Source organism: Pongo pygmaeus, chromosome 5 (genome assembly GCF_028885625.2).
Source record: "Pongo pygmaeus isolate AG05252 chromosome 5, NHGRI_mPonPyg2-v2.0_pri, whole genome shotgun sequence".
Lineage (NCBI taxonomy): Eukaryota > Metazoa > Chordata > Mammalia > Primates > Hominidae > Pongo > Pongo pygmaeus.
The window spans coordinates 116,398,553-116,417,052 of record NC_072378.2 but is presented as its reverse complement, the minus strand read 5'-3'; the positions used below and the strand labels follow the sequence as shown (position 1 = coordinate 116,417,052).

The 18,500-nt window shown below is 37.4% G+C and overlaps 1 protein-coding gene across 1 annotated transcript in view; it reads right to left on the bottom strand.

Annotated features, from left to right (window-relative positions):
- The window catches only part of DSE (dermatan sulfate epimerase), a 179,779-nt gene that overhangs the window by 97,295 nt on the left and 63,984 nt on the right, over window positions 1–18,500 (bottom strand). The gene's annotated exons all lie outside the window — the stretch shown is intronic.

Here is an 18,500-nt window from a genome sequence, read left to right as displayed (position 1 = left end):
GTAAATTAGTTCAACCATTGTGGAAGACAGTGTGGTGATTCCTCAGGGATCTAGAACTAGAAATACCATTTGACCCAGCAATCCCATTACTGGGTATATATGCAAAGGATTATAAATCATGCTACTATAAAGACACATGCACACATATGTTTACTGCAGCACTATTCACAATAGCAAAGCCTTGGAACCAACCCAAATGTCCATCATTGATAGACTGGATAAAGAAAATATGGCACGTATACACCATGGAATACTATGCAGCCATAAAAAAGGATGAGTTCATGTCCTTTGTAGTGACATGGATGAAGCTGGAAACCATCATTCTGAGCAAACTATCACAAGGACAGAAAACCAAACACCACATGTTCTCATTCAAAGGTGAGAATTGAACAATGAGAACCCTTGGACACAGGGCGGGGAACATCACACACCAGGGCCTGTCGGGGGATGGGGGCTGGGGGAGGGATAGCATTAGGAGAAATGCCTAATGTAAATGACGAGTTGATGGGTGCAACAAACCAACATTACACATGTATACCTATGTATCAAACCTGCACGTTGTGCTCATATACCCTAGAACTTAAAGTATAATAATAATAATAATAAAATATGACAGCAATGAATCAACAAATAGAAACTCTCAGGTGATAGCAATTAGAAAAAGGAACCAAATGCATATTCTGGATTTGAAAACTGAAGTGAAGAATTCACTAGAAGCACTCAATAGCATATTCAAAATGGCAGAAGAAAGAATCAATGAACTTGACAGATCAGCAGAAATTATCCCAGCTGAAGAAAAGAGACCTGTGGGACATCAAGTATACCAATATACATATAATGAGAGCTCCAGCAGGAAACGAGAGAGAAGGAGACAGAAAAATATTTTGAAAAAGAATGACTGAAAACATACTAAATTTGACTAAAAACATTAATCTGCAGGTTCAAGAAGCTCAACAAACCACAAGCAGATAAACCTTCTGCCTGAAACTCTTCTCCCTCGCTTTCTGTGATTCTGTACTCTCATGAGTCCCCTCACACTACTTGACTATTTCTTTACTTTGTTCCTTCCTCAATCATTTTTTTCTCAGTGACTTTTAAAATCCCATGCAATTCATATCTTTTATACTCCACACTCGCATACAGATATTCCATCTATTTTCATAGTCCATCAGTAAAGAGACATTCAAAACTTATTTCTATATTTCTATTGCCTGGTTAATAACCTCTTTGTGGATGTTTCACTAGCATCCTAAATGCAGAATGGAGATTCTTCTTCTGTTCCATATTTCTATAATTTTATTAGCACCAGGAATGGGCAACAGACATCTCAAAACCTGTTACCTTTGACATTTCCTTCTTCCTCAACTACATACTCAATTGCCAAGTCATATGATCCCGCTGACCATTGTCTCCCTCCTCTTCATTCCCACTGCAGCTTCAGTAGTTCAGGATTTCATCACTTGCTCACCCAGATTGATCCTACAGCAGTAACTGGATTTCATGACTCTGTTTTCTCCTCTTTTTAATTCATTCAAAACATAGTAGTCAGATTAATATTCCTAAAGCACAGCTCTGATCATTTCACATTAAAACAACAACAAAAAGATATGATGGTTTTCCTTGGCTCATAAAATCTGAATTTCTTAGCAGAACATTCCTTTCCAAACTGTATTTACCAGTTCCCTTCATCAACCCCAAATTCCAATTGTGAAAAAAATTGGCTACTTTTTTCAATTCCACTGAAATAAACCATAAGATTTTTTTTAAAAAAAAGAAAGGAAGAAAAGTGGGGGGAATGTTATTACTTTTGGGTGGGTACGTGTTCCCTGACAACTTGTAAATGTTCTAAGATTTAACATTATGTAAGTTTTTGGAAGCATAGAGTAGCCACATCAGCTATGGGAGATGAAAAGATCAGGACACATGGTCATGGAATATGATGAACAGATGGACAGGACTGGGGTGGAGGAGATCTCACCCTGCACTTTTTCAGCCAGTTACAGACAAGAAGACAAACTCATTTATCTGCTGAGCAGGAGCATGTTACCAGTAAATGGATACAGATGAACAGAGCTTCTAGCACAGGGTGCATGAGACAAATAAGAGAAAGATTGGAGCAAACATTTCTGGGACACTGTTTGGCTATTTGGAGGCATAGAGGAACTTGTAGTTCCACATGGACCTGGGCAAAAATGTCTGGGCAAGCCCTCAGAGGTCCAGAGACTCTTGACAATGGAAAGCTGGAGAATTTTGATTAACTGTCATGAAGTTGCTTTGTTTTAATAAACATGCTGCTGACATCCTGTACAACACTTAGCTGGAAAATGGAAAAAGCTTTCTATCACTTTACAATTTTGTAAATAGAATAAGCTGTGTGGATTTTGCACATTAGGTAACAAAAACTGCAGTTCCTGGTTGGGTGTGAGTCAAATTGCTTAGCTGAGCCTGCCACTCTCTCTGCGCCTAAGCCAAAGGTAATCTTTGGTTCTGTCTGTGAATTATAATGAATTCTAAATTCATGAGATCCACATTTAAAAAATTTCACTGTGAAAGGATGCATAGTAGGCTGGGCGCGGTGGCTCACACCTGTAATCCCAGCACTTTGGGAGGCTGAGGCGGGTGGATTGCCTGATGTCAGGAGTTTGAGATCAGCCTAGCCAACATAGTGACACCCCGTCTCTACTAAAAATACAAAAAATTTTCTGGGCTTGGTGGCAGGCACCTATATTCCCAGCTACTAGGGAGGCTGAGGCAGGATAACTGCTTGAACCCGGGAGGCAGAGGTTGCAGTGAGCCGAGATTGCACCACTGCACTCCAGCCTGGGCAACAAGAGCAAAACTCCGTCAAAAAAAAAAAAAGGAAAGAAAGAAGAAAAAAGGAAAGAAGAAAAGAAAGAAAGAAAGAAAGGATGCAAAATGAAAGTTATTCAGAACATCAAACAGAGACATGAAGAATAACAAAGCTCCTATTAGAGCGAAGAACTGATGAAGTTTATTCTCTGTGGTTGTTGTTCTTTCTCTTACCTGACAAAATCAAGGTAACTGCAAATTTCTTCTAGTTTCTGAAGTTATAGTCTTCGTAATCATACCAAATTTCATAATGCCCCTCAAAACTGCTAAGGGTGTTACTGAATGCAGGAATAAAAAGTCTAAATAAATTAGAATAGACTGAACTTATAGTCAATGTCATCAGTGCCATTTTTTAAAAACAAAATTACACATTTTTGCTAATAATGGTCATAAGAAGTATGTAAAACCATTTTACTGTAACATATCTGAACTCTGTCTTCATCAAAACATAATTTTTCTAAATCTTTTATTTGACCTCAAAACTCTTTGTAATCATCAGTAATATCAATGCTTTTCAATTTATCTGGATTAATTCTGCAATTAGAGTGTTTCTAGTTTTATTTTATTTATTCATTTATTTATTTTTTGAGATGGAGTCTTGCTCTGTCACACAGGCTGGAGTGCAATGGCGCGATCTCGGCTCACTGCAAACTCTGCCTCCTGGATTAAAGCAACTCTCCTGCCACAGCCTCCTGAGTAGCTGGGATTACAGGCATCCACCACCACGTCTGGCTAATTTTTGTAGTTTTAGTAGAGACGGTGTTTCACCATGTTGGTCAGGCTGGTGTCGAAATCCTGACCTCGTGATCCACCCGCCTCAGCCTCCCAAAGTGCTGGGATTATAGGTGTGAGCCACCATGCCCAGCTATTTCTAATTTTAAATGACAAATAATGATACTGTAGTAAAAGTTAGCTAAAGCAAATCTCACACAAAGCAACTTTTCTTATATATATTTTCCTCATATATATGAGGTACTATAGTATGGCAGTGAGGAGCCAGGGTTCTGGAGTCAGCTCTATATACGAGCTCTACCACTTATCAGCTATGTGATATTCAGCTAATATTCAATGCTCTCTGTGCTTCAGGTTTCTTATGTGTAAAATAGGGATAACAGTAGCACAATGTACTTACAGCTCATGGGATTATTGCATTAAAAGAGATAAAATGTAAACACTGGCATTATTAATAAATCACTATGGTTAGCTATTCTCATTATAGTCATGCTGTTTTGTTGCTTTGAATCTATAGTCATGAAATGTAGCCTTACATATACTGCTGACAATAAAATTATTATTTAATGATTCTTGAAAGCCGAATTTAGTAAGATTAATATTTTTTGCTACAAAGACTATGAACCTAGCCTAAAATACATAGTCAGCTATTTTGAGCACAATATAATTGTACTAATACAATTTGATGTTACTTTTGTTTTTTTTTGAGATGGAGTTTTGCTCTTGTTGCCCAGGCTGGAGTGCAATGGCGTGATCTTGGCCCATTGCAACCTCCGCCTCCCAGGTTCAAGCAATTCTTCTGCCTCAGCCTCCCGAGTAGCTGGGACTACGAGTATGTGCTACCACGCCCAGCTAATTTTGTATTTTTAGTAGAGACGGGTTTTCTGCATGTTGGTCAGGCTGGTCTTGAACTCCCAACCTTGGCTGATCCGCCTGCCTCAGCCTCCCAAAGTGCTGGGATTACATGCGTGAGCCACTGCGCCCGGCCTACTTTTTTCTTTAAAACATGCAAGCAAATACATTAGACCATGTATCACTCAGGTAGGTGGCATTATAGTACTAATTTTTAAATAATACTGCCTTATTTTTAACACAACTGTTAGAAATTATAACTTACATTCAGATGAGCAAGACTTTGGCTAAAATTAACTATATCACATTATCTAGCATTCTGTAGGCTTGCAGACTAAATGCTAGATAAGTAGATTCTGTCTAAGTCATCAAGAACTTTTTCGATAGGAGTGTATTTTCTGTTCATATACCGCAAGATATATATTTTTAAATTCTTCTATAAAACAGATTTACATTAAATATAGTCAAAATAAAATTCTTCCTGGATTCCAAAGGAGTTGATATCTGACTACAAATGGACATCAGGGACACTCACATGCTGAACATAATTCTGAAAGAGATGTTTATGACTAAGTGCTGTTACAGTTTATGGGAATCCATTGTTTTGGACCAGCCTTCTGCACTAGACTCCCACAGACCAGACCAGACCAAAATAGTGTCACTCATGCAAAGTGCCTCAAAATCAAACTGAACTTTAAGGAAGCTGGTAGAGCCCCAAACAGAATAGTTTTTCCTGAAAACAGGAGATTCACAGCAACTAGTCAAAGAGCTCAATCTTCCTAAGTCAGCATAATAAAGAGGTCTTCTCTGTTTTAACTCTTACAAGAAAAGTGACTTGTAGTAACTTATGCTAACAATGCACTTTTATTTATCGTTCTGTTGTCTTATTCCCACCTTACAAAAACCAACCATTCTGTCATATCCAGTGGATCACTAATTCTGTTTTATAGAATGAAGTGTTGCCTGATTCTAGAATCACAAATAAAAGCCAATTAGATCTTCAAACTAAATTTGTTGTATTTTGTCTTTAACAGTACAATCAAAGGAGAAGAAAATATGTTTTTTTAAAATTTAACTTTTAAGTTTAGGGGTACATGTACAGTTTTGTTACATAGGTGAACGTGTCATGGGGGTTCGTTGTACAGATTTCTTTGTCACCCAGGTATTAAGCCTAGTACTCATGAGTTATTTTTCCTAACGCTCTCTCTCTTCCCACTCTCCACCTTGCATGGACTCCAGTGTGTGTTGTTCCCCTCTTTGTGTCTATGTGGTTTCATCATTTAGCTCCCACTTACAAGTGAGAACATGTGGTATTTAGTTTTCTCTTTCTGTGTTAGTTTGATAAGGATAATGGCCTCTAGCTCCATCCATGTCCCTGCAAAGGACATGATCTTGTCCCTTTTATGGCTGCATAGTATTCCATGTTGTGTATATACCACATTTTCTTTATCAAGTCTATCATTGATGGGCATTTAGGTTGATTCCATGTCTTTGCTATTGTTAATAGTGCTGCAATGAACATACATGTGCATGTGTCTTTATAACAGAGTGATTTACATTCCTTTGAATATATATACAGTAATGAGATTGTTGGGTCAAATGGTATTTCTGTCTTTAGGTCTTTGAGGAATTGCCACACTGTCTTCCACAATGGTTGAACTAATTTACACTTCCACCAACAGTGGGAGGTTCCTTCTCCACAACTTTGTCAGCATCTGTTATATTTTGACTTTTTAATAGTCATTCTGACTGGTGTGAGATGGTATTTCCTGTGGTTTTGATTTGCATTTCTGTAATGATCATTGATGTTGAGCTTTTATTCATCATTGTTGGCTGTACTCATGTCTTTTGAAAAGTCTGTTCATATCCTTTGCCAACTTTTTAATGATTTCTTTTTTCTTGTAAATATGTTTAAGTTCCTTAAGATGGAGTAAAGACTTAAATGGAAAACTCAAAGCTATAAAAACTCTGGAAGATAACCTAGGCAATACCATTCTGGACACAGGAATGGGCAAAGATTTCATGACGAAGATGCCAAAAGCAATTGCAACAAAGGCAAAAAAAAAAAAAGTAACAAATGGGATCTAGCAAGGAAACTATTGAGAGTGAGCAGACAACCTACACAATGGGAGAAAATTTTTGAATACAGTATTTTTGGCAAAGAGAGCCTAATTCTCTGGATATAGTTTGTGAAATGTGGGCTTTGCGTGAATTAAGAGACCAACAGGGAGTAGAATTATTTGTGAATCACTTCAAATGGAAAAATAAGGTAGAATCCTTTATCTTTCAGAATATGATTTGACCTTATCTCTGCTAGAAGGTAGCAGAGTGATTTCAAGCTTTCTTTAAAAGGGTTGAAATGGGGACTTGCCTACTCTGAGTCAAAGCCTTGAGAATAAAATCTCATCTAGTCATTCAACAGACAATTGTGTGATATGCTGAAGATACAGAGACACAAAGATAAGAACTTGTCCTCAATAATATTATAATCTAATGGTGGGAAACAAAAGTGTAAATAGATTAGCACAACAATGTTCTCTAAGTACAATACATTAAAATAAAGCAGCTAGGAGAGAGATCAGTATAGCAAAGAGTCAAACTTCTTTCACATATTGCAATATTTTGGAGGGTTGTTTTTGAGAGGGGTTCTTGCTCTGTCACCCAGGCTGTAGTGGAGTGGTGCAATCATGGCTCACTGCAGCCTCGATCTCCTGGACTCAAGAATTGCAATATTTTGTAAACTGCATTGTCTTACCTCTGAGTAGGGAGCAAAAGGCATCAAGTAATGTAATTAAAGTGATATTTTTAAATTTGAAGAGAAATTTATAAATGTATAAGGAAAAACGGGATATATTTTTAAAGGATGCTTTTATAAACATGGTGAAAGAATATGTGGTTGAGAATGAGAAAGCTTGTTTAGATGGTGGCTCTACTTAGTACATTCATGGATTTATTAAAAATCTTTCTCTTTCTGAAGCCTCACTTTTCTCATCTGTAAACTGGATATGTACATATCATAAAGATCAGTTGAGACATGCTATGGTTTGAAAATCCCCTCTAAAACTCATGTTGAAAATTAATTGCCAACGTAACGGTATTGGGAGATGGGGAGTTTACAAAGTGATTAAGTCATGGGGGCACTTTCTTCATGGATTGTCATTATCACAGAAGTGAGTATTATCTCAGGAGTTCGGCCCCCTTTTTCTCTGTCTCATGCTCTCACCTTCTCTCACATTGTCTCACTATGTGATGCTTTCCATCATGTTATGATACAACAAGAATGCCCTCACCAAATATGGTCCCTCGACCTTGGACTTCCCAGCCTCCAGAACCATGAGCCAAATAAATCTCTTTTCTTTATAAATCACCAAGTCTATGGTACTCTGTTATGCAGCAGAAAATGGACTAAAACAAGACACAGAATAGGTCAGTGCTTTCCACTGGGATGCATGAATTTATGTGAATATATGTAAATTCTATTCCCTTTTCATTGAAAATTTTATCCTGAGGAAGTACATTTACCAATTTTCACGTTAGCAGTGAATGAGAATTCCTAGTGCTCTATATTTTCTCCCACAGTTGAGATTATCAGGATTCTTAATTTTAGCTATTCTAAAGGAAGTCTGGTGGTATATAACTGTGGTTTTAATTTGCATTTCCCTGATTACTAAAGAAATCAAAGACCTTTTCTTATACTTGTTGGCAATTGGGGTATCATTTTTTGTGAAATGCCTGAAGTCTTTTTGTCCATTGTTCATTGGATTTTCTTACATATTGATTTAATTTGTAGATGTACTTTATACTGGGCACAAGACTTGCATATGTAATATATTCTACCATGTAGCTTGACTTTTTACCAATTAAAGGTGTCTTTTCATAAACTGAGGCTCTTAATTTTAACTCTAAGTATTAGTCTTTTCCTTTACTGTAAGTACTTTTTTGTGTGTGTCCTGCTTAATATATAAACCCTTAATTTATTTCAAATATGTGTCTTTTTCTAAACTCCAATTTGTTCCACTGATTTTTGTCTATTCTTACCCCATACTATACTATCCTAATTATCACAGACATAAGTATTAATATCCAGTAGAGCAACTCCTCTTACCTTTTCCCTCCTATTCAAGAGTGTCTTGTCTATACTTGTTTCTCTTAATTTTTTTTTCATATTTTAAAGAACTGAGTTTCAAACTCCTTTTCTCCCTGTGTCTCTCTTATATGCATACACACACACACACACACACACACACACACACACAAACCAACTGGGATTTTGATTTGAATTTCTTTGGATCTAAAGCTCAGTTTCAGGAAAATTAACATTTTAAAAATGCTGAGTCTTCCAATATATAAATGCAGTATAGTATTCATTGATTTGTGTTTTTTAATGTCTCTTGGGAATGTTTTATGTTTCTTTTACAACTGCTAAAATATTTATTTTTAGGTTTTAAATATTTTTGATCGTATTATGATTATTTTCAGTTTTATTTTCTGTTGTTGCTCATCATAGAAATGAAATTTTTAAAACCTACAAGTCAAGATTAGAATTGAGTTTAACAAGGTTGCTGAGATACAACCTTATTAAACTCAATTCTAACAACTATCTGTAGAGTCTTTGAGTTTTTTTATATATACAGTCTTAGCAAATAATGGCAGTTTTACTTGTTCTTTTTCTTTTAGATGGAGTCTCACTCTGTCGCCAGGCTGGAGTGCAGTGATACCATCTTGGCTCACTGCAACCTCCGCCTCCCAGGTTCAAGAAATTCTACTGCCTCAGCCTCCCAAGTAGCTGGGACTACAGGCGCGTGCCACCATGCCCAGCTGATTTTTGTATTTTTAGTAGAGACACGGTTTCACCATGTTGGCCAGGATGGTCTCGATTCCCTGACTTCGTGATCCGCCTGCCTCTGCCTCCCAAAGTGCTGGGACTACAGGCATGAGCCACTGTGCCCGGCCTACTTGTTCTTTTCAATTCTTCTTCCTTACCACACTAATTAGGATTTTTATTGGCAGGTAGCCTAGAAATGTTGATAACTATTGATATGGTTTGGCTGTGTCCCCACCCAGAACCTCATCTTGAATTGTAATCCGAATTGTAATCCCCATATATTGGGGGGTTACCTCGTGGGAGGTGATTAGATCATAGGGACATTTCCCCCATGCTGTTCTCATGATAGTGAGTGACTTCTCATGAGATCTGATGGTTTTATAAGGGGCTTTTCCCCACTTCGCAGTGCACTTCTCCTTGCTGTCACCATATGAAGAAGGATGTGTTTGCTTTCTCTTCCACCATGATTGTAAGTTTCGTGAGGCCTCCGCAGCCCTGCAGAACTGTGGGTCAATTAAATCTCTTTCCTTTATAAATTACCCAGTCTTGGGTATTTCATCATAGCAGCAAGAGAATGAACTAATATAACTATTATCTTATTCCTGATCACAGAAAGAAAGCTTTCAGTATTTCTATGGTGTTTATTATTGGTGTTTTGTAGATACCCTGTATTTGATTAAAGAAGCTCTCTTCTATTCTTCGTTTGCCGAAAGAGGTATTTTAATCATAAATAGATGCTTACTTTAACCAACTGTTTTTCTGCATCTAGTACAATTATCATATAACTTTTTCCTTTATTCTGTTAATGTCATAAATTCTCAGTTTTCTAATATTAAACTAACATTGCATAATTGCAACAAACTCAACTTGTGACATTTCATATATACATGTTGTATGGTTATCTAATATTAAGAATTTAAGCATATCTGTTCATGATTGAGGTTGCCTGCAATTTTTTCCTCATCATTTAATGTTCATGTTCTTATATCAAAGTTGTGTTGACTTTATAAGCTAGGTTGGAGAACATCTTTGTTTTTCTGTTTTCTGAAAAGGCATAAAATCAGGGTATTTGCTAGACTAGAAGGTTTAAAATGAGTGATTCAGCTTTTTTGAGTCATAAGGAGATATTCATAATTTCTATTTCATCATGTTGAGATTTATGCAGTTGTATTTTTTGTATTTTTCTTATCCTACTAAGCTTATAATAAAATAATCAAAACATTAAATATATTGACTAGAAATAGTTATTACCAAAATCGGTGGTAGTTGAGAGTTGTATTTAAGGGTAGCTCTTTCTATTTCTTGATTATTAAGAGTTTCCCTTATTAAAATAAATTGCTTTTTGGCATAATTGTCAAAAACATATGTAATACCAAAAAGATTAAAAATGCATTTTCTTTTGAGTTAAAACGAATAGATGCATGCAGTGGCATAGCTAGTGTACTTAATGCCTGAAAGGGACCATTTTTAATACCCCTTCCTCTGTATGATAAAAGTATTTTCAGTAATAATTTTGAAATGAAACAAATAATAATTATGTCCAGAAAAGAAATGCAGGCAGTGAAAGTTTTCATTTATTCAATTTTGAATATGTAATCATGCTAATAATAAATTAATAAAGTATATATTTTAGTTGAAAATGCAAAAAGTTAGGGTTTAATACTTTTTAAGTACATTAGTATGGGCCGGGCACAGTGGCTCACGCCTGTAATCCCAGCACTTTGGGAGGCCGAGGCGGGTGGATCACCTGAGGTTGGGAGTTCAAGGCCAGCCTGGCCAATATGATGAAACCCCATCTCTACTAAAAATACAAAAAATTAGCTGGGCGTGGTGGTGGGCGCCTGTAATCCCAGCTACTTAGGAGGCTGAGGCAGGACAATCACTTGAATCCAGAAGGTGGAGGTTGCAGTGAGCTGAGATCGCGTCATTGCACTCCAGCCTGGGGGACAGAGCAAGACTCCATCTCAAAGAAAAGAAAAGAAAAATATTTATACCTATATACTGGTTTGCCTCAGTGAAGAATAATCACTTTATGTTTTCTGACTTTGAGCATTAACTTTTGCAAATTTGTCAATGCTTTGTCAAATTAATCTTTATATAGTCATGGTCAGTAAAATCAGTATGGTCAGATGTGTTGACATCACTCATAGTTGATTGAAGAACATTTTTTATTTTAATTTTAAAAAGTTTCTTTCAGGTGAAATAACAGATATGGAAATAGTGATGAAATCTTTAAAATAAGAATACATTTATCAGATTCATACAAATCCCATTTCATAATAAATTCCAGAAATTATAGTACTACCCATATCCTTTTTTCTTTGGGATCAGTTCCAGCAGTTTTCAAATATTTCTGCTGTTGAAAAATTTCCACTAAAATAACTTCACCAGAAAATTCATCATAAATTTCTATCATATTTGGTAAAATTCTCCAAAGCTTGTAATGATTGTGAATTATTTGAGCTTGCTTCAGGCTCAGGTCACATCTCCAGTCCCTGTGGTACTATGTAAGCCTGTATTTAAACATAGACTAAAAATAAACAATTATAGCAGAGTGATTATAAAAATGAAACAGAACTTGACTGCTTATTCTTGATATAAACAAGTATAGCTGAGTCCATGTGCATTTGAGAGTTAGAATTACTTCCACACAGAGTGCAATGTTTATTAAATAGTAAGTAATAATAAAAACGTAATATTCAGCTTACATTTGTTTTGTTAAATTTCAGCAACTGCAGCAGTTGTTTAGAACTTAGACCAACAAAAGGTTTTTTATTTTTCAAAGAGGAGTAGTATTGTTGATGTTGCTTGGAACTGCCAGGCATAGTAAGCAGAACTGGCTTTTATTATTATTTGATTTTATTTCTTTTCAATTTTCTACACACAAAGCAGCCCTTATTGCCTGTACTAGGGGTGAACTACTCTCCCTATCCCATCCTTGGTATCCCATACCACTGACTGGATGAGAAAAATAGTGAAGCAAGCTGAAAGGGAACACTCACTTCCTTTTAAATAGCAGGCCAAATAGTCTTCTGGAATTAAGAGATTCCAAGTAATTATAAGAAGAATAAAGTGGTTTGTTGATTTATTTCTGGAAACTTTCACAAAAATAGATGTTACATTCCTTCTTGCTCCTTTACTGGGCTTGCTTGAATCATTACCATGTACGTCATTTTTTATTATCTGCTGATACTGGCAGTGGAGTACTAGAACTTACTTTGATGTAATGGAATGGATATACCAAGATTTTAAATTTTGGTCAGTCTTACAGACCTCTGCAGTGCCATTTGAGGTATTTCCTGGCTGTATCTGAAACTCTTTGCACCCTATCACAAACTGAAGGGAGGCAAAATTGTTCTGCTCAATATGTGCACAGTCTCGTCGGTCCAGAAAGGAAATGTATGAGAAATTTGATTAACATCTAAGTGATTCATAACGTGAATCTCAAAAGAGTGTAGCAAATGTTAATTAGTTTTAAATTCCAACACCCTAAGAACTTATTGTATAAATTGTAGTAAGTGAAATAACTGGAAAAAACAGCATTGAATCCTTTCACAATCAGACTTTCCCCTAACCAAAATGACTGTACCTTGTATGTTTTCTACGTTTCATTGACAAATTTGGTTGAAGGAACTAAACTACGTCTTTCTTAATAATCACAAAATAAACAGAAGAAATGCCCATTTGGTGCTTCCTGTTTGGTTCTGTTGATGGACTAATGTTCCCTCCTGCTGTAGCAATTGAGGATGTTTATATTCTTGACCCCTCTGCAGGGAAGCAGGAAAGAATCTGAACTCTGATGACTTGCTGTGCTTTTGGCTTTGATGTGCTCCTCTGGCCTCTGTGGCGGAAGCTCCATGTTAAGTAACAGACCTGAATTTACACTAAAAGTTGTGAAAATACCACAACAGCTAAAAGAAACACTTTTAGCTGTTGTGTCTCTAAATTTACCTGTGTAAGAACACAGTTTCTGTAGTAACACACATAATGGTTTCAACTGCCCTCAAAATTAGGCAGGTAAAATATATCATAGAACATTTTCTAGAAAATATGTAGAATGGCCAATGAGGTAGAAAGCATAAACAAATAATAGGCCCACCGATAACAAACAGAAATATTTACCAAGAGCAGTTTGGATTCAAGTATTATGGATAATACTTTAAAGTTTTGACCTCCAAATATCCTGTAATACCAGTGACTTCTATCTAACCGCTGGACTCCAGCTGTGGTTCTTTCAGCATATAATTTGCCCAAGATCTTGACAAGAAAATCCATCCTCCTCCAATTCCACCTTTTCTGAAATCCCAACATCATAGGTGGTGGAAAGGCAGTTGAGGGTTAAAGTTATGATTATCCAGGTCACATGTAGGAGCTCAGAAGTTTTTCCTAACCCTGTCCCTTAAACTGTCCGCTTCCTTTACTTACTGTTCACCTTATGATGGAAGAGATGGAGAAATCAATGAGAGTTTATTTTAATTTTCTGCTAGGAAATAATCTCGTAAAGTCTTTGGCTCACTTCTGTACTTCAAGGGTCAATAGCTTAGTCTCTCTGATGTGCTGTGTAACTAAGTAACTGAATGAAACAGAGTTTGTTCTGGAGCAGAATGGAGCTATATAAGCTGGAGATTCCAATCCTCGACTTTTTCCTGTTTTTCCTCTCTTTACTGTATGCACTGTAAGTATCTTTAGACCCCTTAATTTCCCTCTAGGAGAAAGCCATCCATTTCCCCTTGAGTTAGAAGGCTTCTACAGAAGGCCTGAATATTTGAAGATCATACAAATGACCCCAACAACAGCCTAAATGAGTGAAGGTTAATAAGTGTGAAGCACCATGAAAATCTAACTGCCTGCCTAATCATTTTGAAGAGTCTACTTACAGTTATATTTTTAACTTAGGCATTCCCTCTTTATAGATTATTCTACTAGAATGAAGTAAGAAAAATATTTTACCTTCTCATCTCTTTAGTAATTTTTCTGCTTCATTTTGCCCTTACACACTATTTCACCCATTTAGAGATTTTGATACATTTTGCTGTTCTTTCCATTAAGTCTTCACCTAAATTCATGCTTTGTACCTCAGCAATTAAGTTTCAGGGAGTGCCTAATATCCTTACATTTGACAGATGAAGAGAGAACCTAACAGTTTTCTTGGCCAAGCAAGAGAGACATGGTGTAGGACTGTAGTGAGTCAGGATTTGGCTGCCTCAGTATCCATTCGGAAGACGCCGGTGGTGCCACAGCATGGGATAAATGCACAAAACAGTGAAAAGAGACAGATAGTCCAACAGCATTATGTTGGCATCATTTAAATCTTATCAGCAAGATATCCTAAGGAGGTGAACTGGCACAAAGATCACAGTAACTGCCAAAAAATTTCATCACTCTTGGCATAAGCAGCTCCTAAGATATTTCAAAGTTTTTTTGTGGGGGGTGGGGGAGTTAAAGAAAAAGCTGAAAAGAACCCTTGCCTCAGATTTTCCTTTCGTCTCTAGAGGCTATGACTCCTTAGGACTCCCACCCTCCTCCCCTCTGAGCTCCTCTAGGATGAGGCCTGTCTTCTGGTTACTATAGTTAAGGGAGGAGACCACCCCTCATATTGTCTTATGCCCAATTTCTGCCTCCAAAGAAAGAAAAAAACAAAACTAAAAGGCAGAAATGAAATCCACAAGCAGACAGCCCGGTGCCACACCCTGGGCCTGGTAGTTAAAGATCAACCCCTGACCTAATCGGTTATGTTATCTATAGATTACAGACATTGTATAGAAAAGCACTGTGAAAATCCCTATCCTGTTTTGTTCCGATCTAATTACTGGTGCGTGCAGCCCCCAGTCACATAACCCCTGCTTGCTCACTCGATCACGATCCTCTCATGTGCACCCCCTTAGAGTTGTGAGCCCTTAAAAGGGAGGGGAATTGCTCACTCGGGGAGCTTGGCTCTTGAGACAGGAGTCTTGCCGATGCCCCCGGCCGAACAAACCCCTTCCTTCTTTAACTCTGTGTCTGAGGAGTTTTGTCTGCGGCTCGTCCTGCTATGTAGTGATAGGCCAGGAAAATATCTGAATGCTTGCTATAAGTCAGATAGCAAACTATACATGGGTTATGTATTTGAGAAGGCAGAAGTGGTCCTTACATGGAGGGCAGAAGACAATTCCACAGCATGCATTAGTGTGGCAAACAGACATTGTATAAACATCTTAACTTGGCAGGAGAACACCTACCTACTACTCCAGTTGCAACACAGGACATTAGGTTTTATTTAAAAAAATGATGAAAGTTACAAGAAATCTGGGGATGAAGGCAAGATAGAAGATAAAAACAAATCATTTTGTACAATTTCTCTAATCCAAAAGGGAAGTAGCTCATATGTTTATGATGATACCTACCTCAAGAACTAAAGAGCTGATGGGACTTTGGAGATTATTATTATGCAGTACTCATCCTGGAGTGCACATCACAACTTGTGGTGGACATTTTTCAAAAATCAGGTGTGGTTTCACCCCAGACATGGGGAAGAAACATCTGAAAGTGAGGTCTTGGGACTTACAAAGTTTAGGCAACCATGAGTCTCACTCGTCAGGGTTTTCCTTTTGCAGAAAATCCACCTTTTCCCAGTGACTTGTGGGTTTGGCGGCTTTGGTGTCTGAAGGACTCCTATGATGCCACCAGACGTCATTTGGGGTTAGCGGTTCCAGCGTTTCCAAGGAGGATTGTTTCCACCCTGGGTGAACCAGTTAAACTCTGCTGCTTCCCAAAACACACATAACCCCAGAGTGGGTGGTATGTATCCCTAGCTAATCTCCAACTGTTATGCAAAGGAGTCATTAGCACTCCTTATTAGTGCCTCATAGTACAAATATAAAATGGGATAAATTGAGAGAAAAAAGCACAGACATAGGAGAGTGCACACAGGCAGAAATGGATTGCATGCATCCCCAAAGGGGTGAAACTCTCCCCCTATAATATTCTACTCATTATAAGGAACAGAGGAGTGCAGTGAACATCAATGCAATGGAAAGAAGTAGTTGAAATGGAAGCCTGTTCTTTCCTTAAGCAACTCAGGCTCGTCGAGCTACCAATGAGAGGGGATAATGAACTTCCGGGTCACCTGGGTTGTTCTGCCATTGCTGTTTAACAAAGCCAGCTCTCTTTGTATTTTACATATACCCCTGCACACAACCCTCAGAATCTCACGTAGGTTCCAAAGCTACCTACGCTGCAACTATCCTATTCTAAAGCAATTGTGCTTTCCCTGTCCTTTGTGTTGATGAAGATCTAAAACTCATGAAGTCAATTCAAACAGCTACAAGGGGGTGGATTGGGATTTCACCTGTGACTATTTGACTTCCAAACTCACATTCTTGTCAATAATCTAAACTGCTGCCTTCCAGCAGGTTACTTGTCCTAAGCTATTAAAGCAAACCGGGAAAAAGAGTCAAAATACCTTTGCTTCCCTGGATCTTGCCTGCTGTTGTATATATCTTGGAGTTAGGCCAAAAACTGAGGAAAATCTGCCCACCTGCCAATGGCAAGCTGATGAAGTAAGATATAAGTGAAGTCTAATAAAATGATGGTGAAATTAGCAGGAAAGCCTACTAGCAGACACAGCTTTGGGACTTGTGTTTCCCACATGTTAATATGAAGAAAACCCCTTTGGAGCCTGGGGTGAGGGGTAAGAGGGGGACCTATTAACTGCTGAATTCAGATCCCACAGGTGGGCACTTCCTTTTCTCTTTTGTCCTCTTGCCTTGCCTCTGAGGGTTGTTAATGAGTTGTGGTTTGACTATGTGGGGCAGGTTTGACTAGCGGGCCCAGAAAAAAAGAGAAGAGCTGGATAAGTCAGCCATTAAAAACATATCCTGGCTGAAGAAGGATGGTAGAGGTGGAGAGAAGATAAAGGAAGAGGGAATGAAAAGAAAGGTATCAGGAAAGATGCACACGATCAGGCTAAGGACCTGTTTTCCCCTTATAGAAACCATATACAAAATTAACCATAACTTATTGCCAACTTAATTTTTTCTCTTGGTATATATTTTATACCTGAAATGCTGTGCTATTAACATGTTTCTTTTCTGTTAGACTTAAATTTTCAAAACTTTCTTCAGAATATTTAAAAATCTTTGTGTTGTTCATTACAAATCAAATGACATGAAATTCCATTACCCTTAGAACTAAAATGAGTAAAATAGATCATAATAATATAAAGGTTTTTCCTGGACACACTTTTGGATAAGAACATTTAAAAGCAGATTTGTAGACAAAGCACACTATATAGCACCTGGCTGCTAAACGAATGTCCAAGAAATAATTATTATCTGCATTGCTGCCATTGAAAAGTTTTTTATTTTTCTGGCAAGTCAAATGTGAATCTCACTACTCAATAAAAAAATAGAAATCCAAATTAATTATTAGCTTAACAGTAGAAGAATCTAATAAGATTGAGTACAGTCCTGAAGAAACACAGTGAAAGATGTTCAGCTCTTATATTTCTCAGTATAGGATTTCTTACAAGGTGAATGACATGACATTGCCACAACTGAAAAAAATACATATTTTAAAGAAATCTGTTTAAAAGCTGGCTTACCACTGATGTGTAATTTTCACTTTACAAGGGAACTGGGAGGGAAATGTTTCCACTGACATCTTAAAGAACAACATGAACAAAACCAGACTTCAATTGTTGCAAATCTGGGATTCCATAATCACAGACCAGTAAAGTGCAAAATACTGTGAACCACTATCAGCTCTCTTTTCTGGAAGACCCTTCTGCTCCCTGCATAGATCAATTATTTTCTGCAGGTGGTTAGGGGAGGACTTCCCAGGGCCAGGAAGCAAAAAAATGCCCTCTACACTAACACTCCAACTTGTTCTGCATGGAGTGCAGTGTCAAATCTGGGAAGTTACCCTTCTGAAACATCTTTCTGAAGTCTCTTCTTCCCTGCCACTTCTCTCTCTTCTCTCCATATTTAAACAGGAAATGTTGGTTGAGAGTCATTTACACGTGCACATAGGCTGATCACATTTCAACAAATTGAAATCTCAGCTTCAATCACAGGTTTGCATTTAAATCTTATCACTGGTTGAGGAATGAAATACTTTTTCTTCTATTTACTTCAAGCATCAACGAAATGATGTATTTTAGGAAGAAGGCAATCAGAAACCTAAAAAATCACTCCAGGTTTATTCAACAGGTCCCAAAGGTAAATCTTATTTAATTGGGGTGGGGGGCAGAGTAATTTTGGGG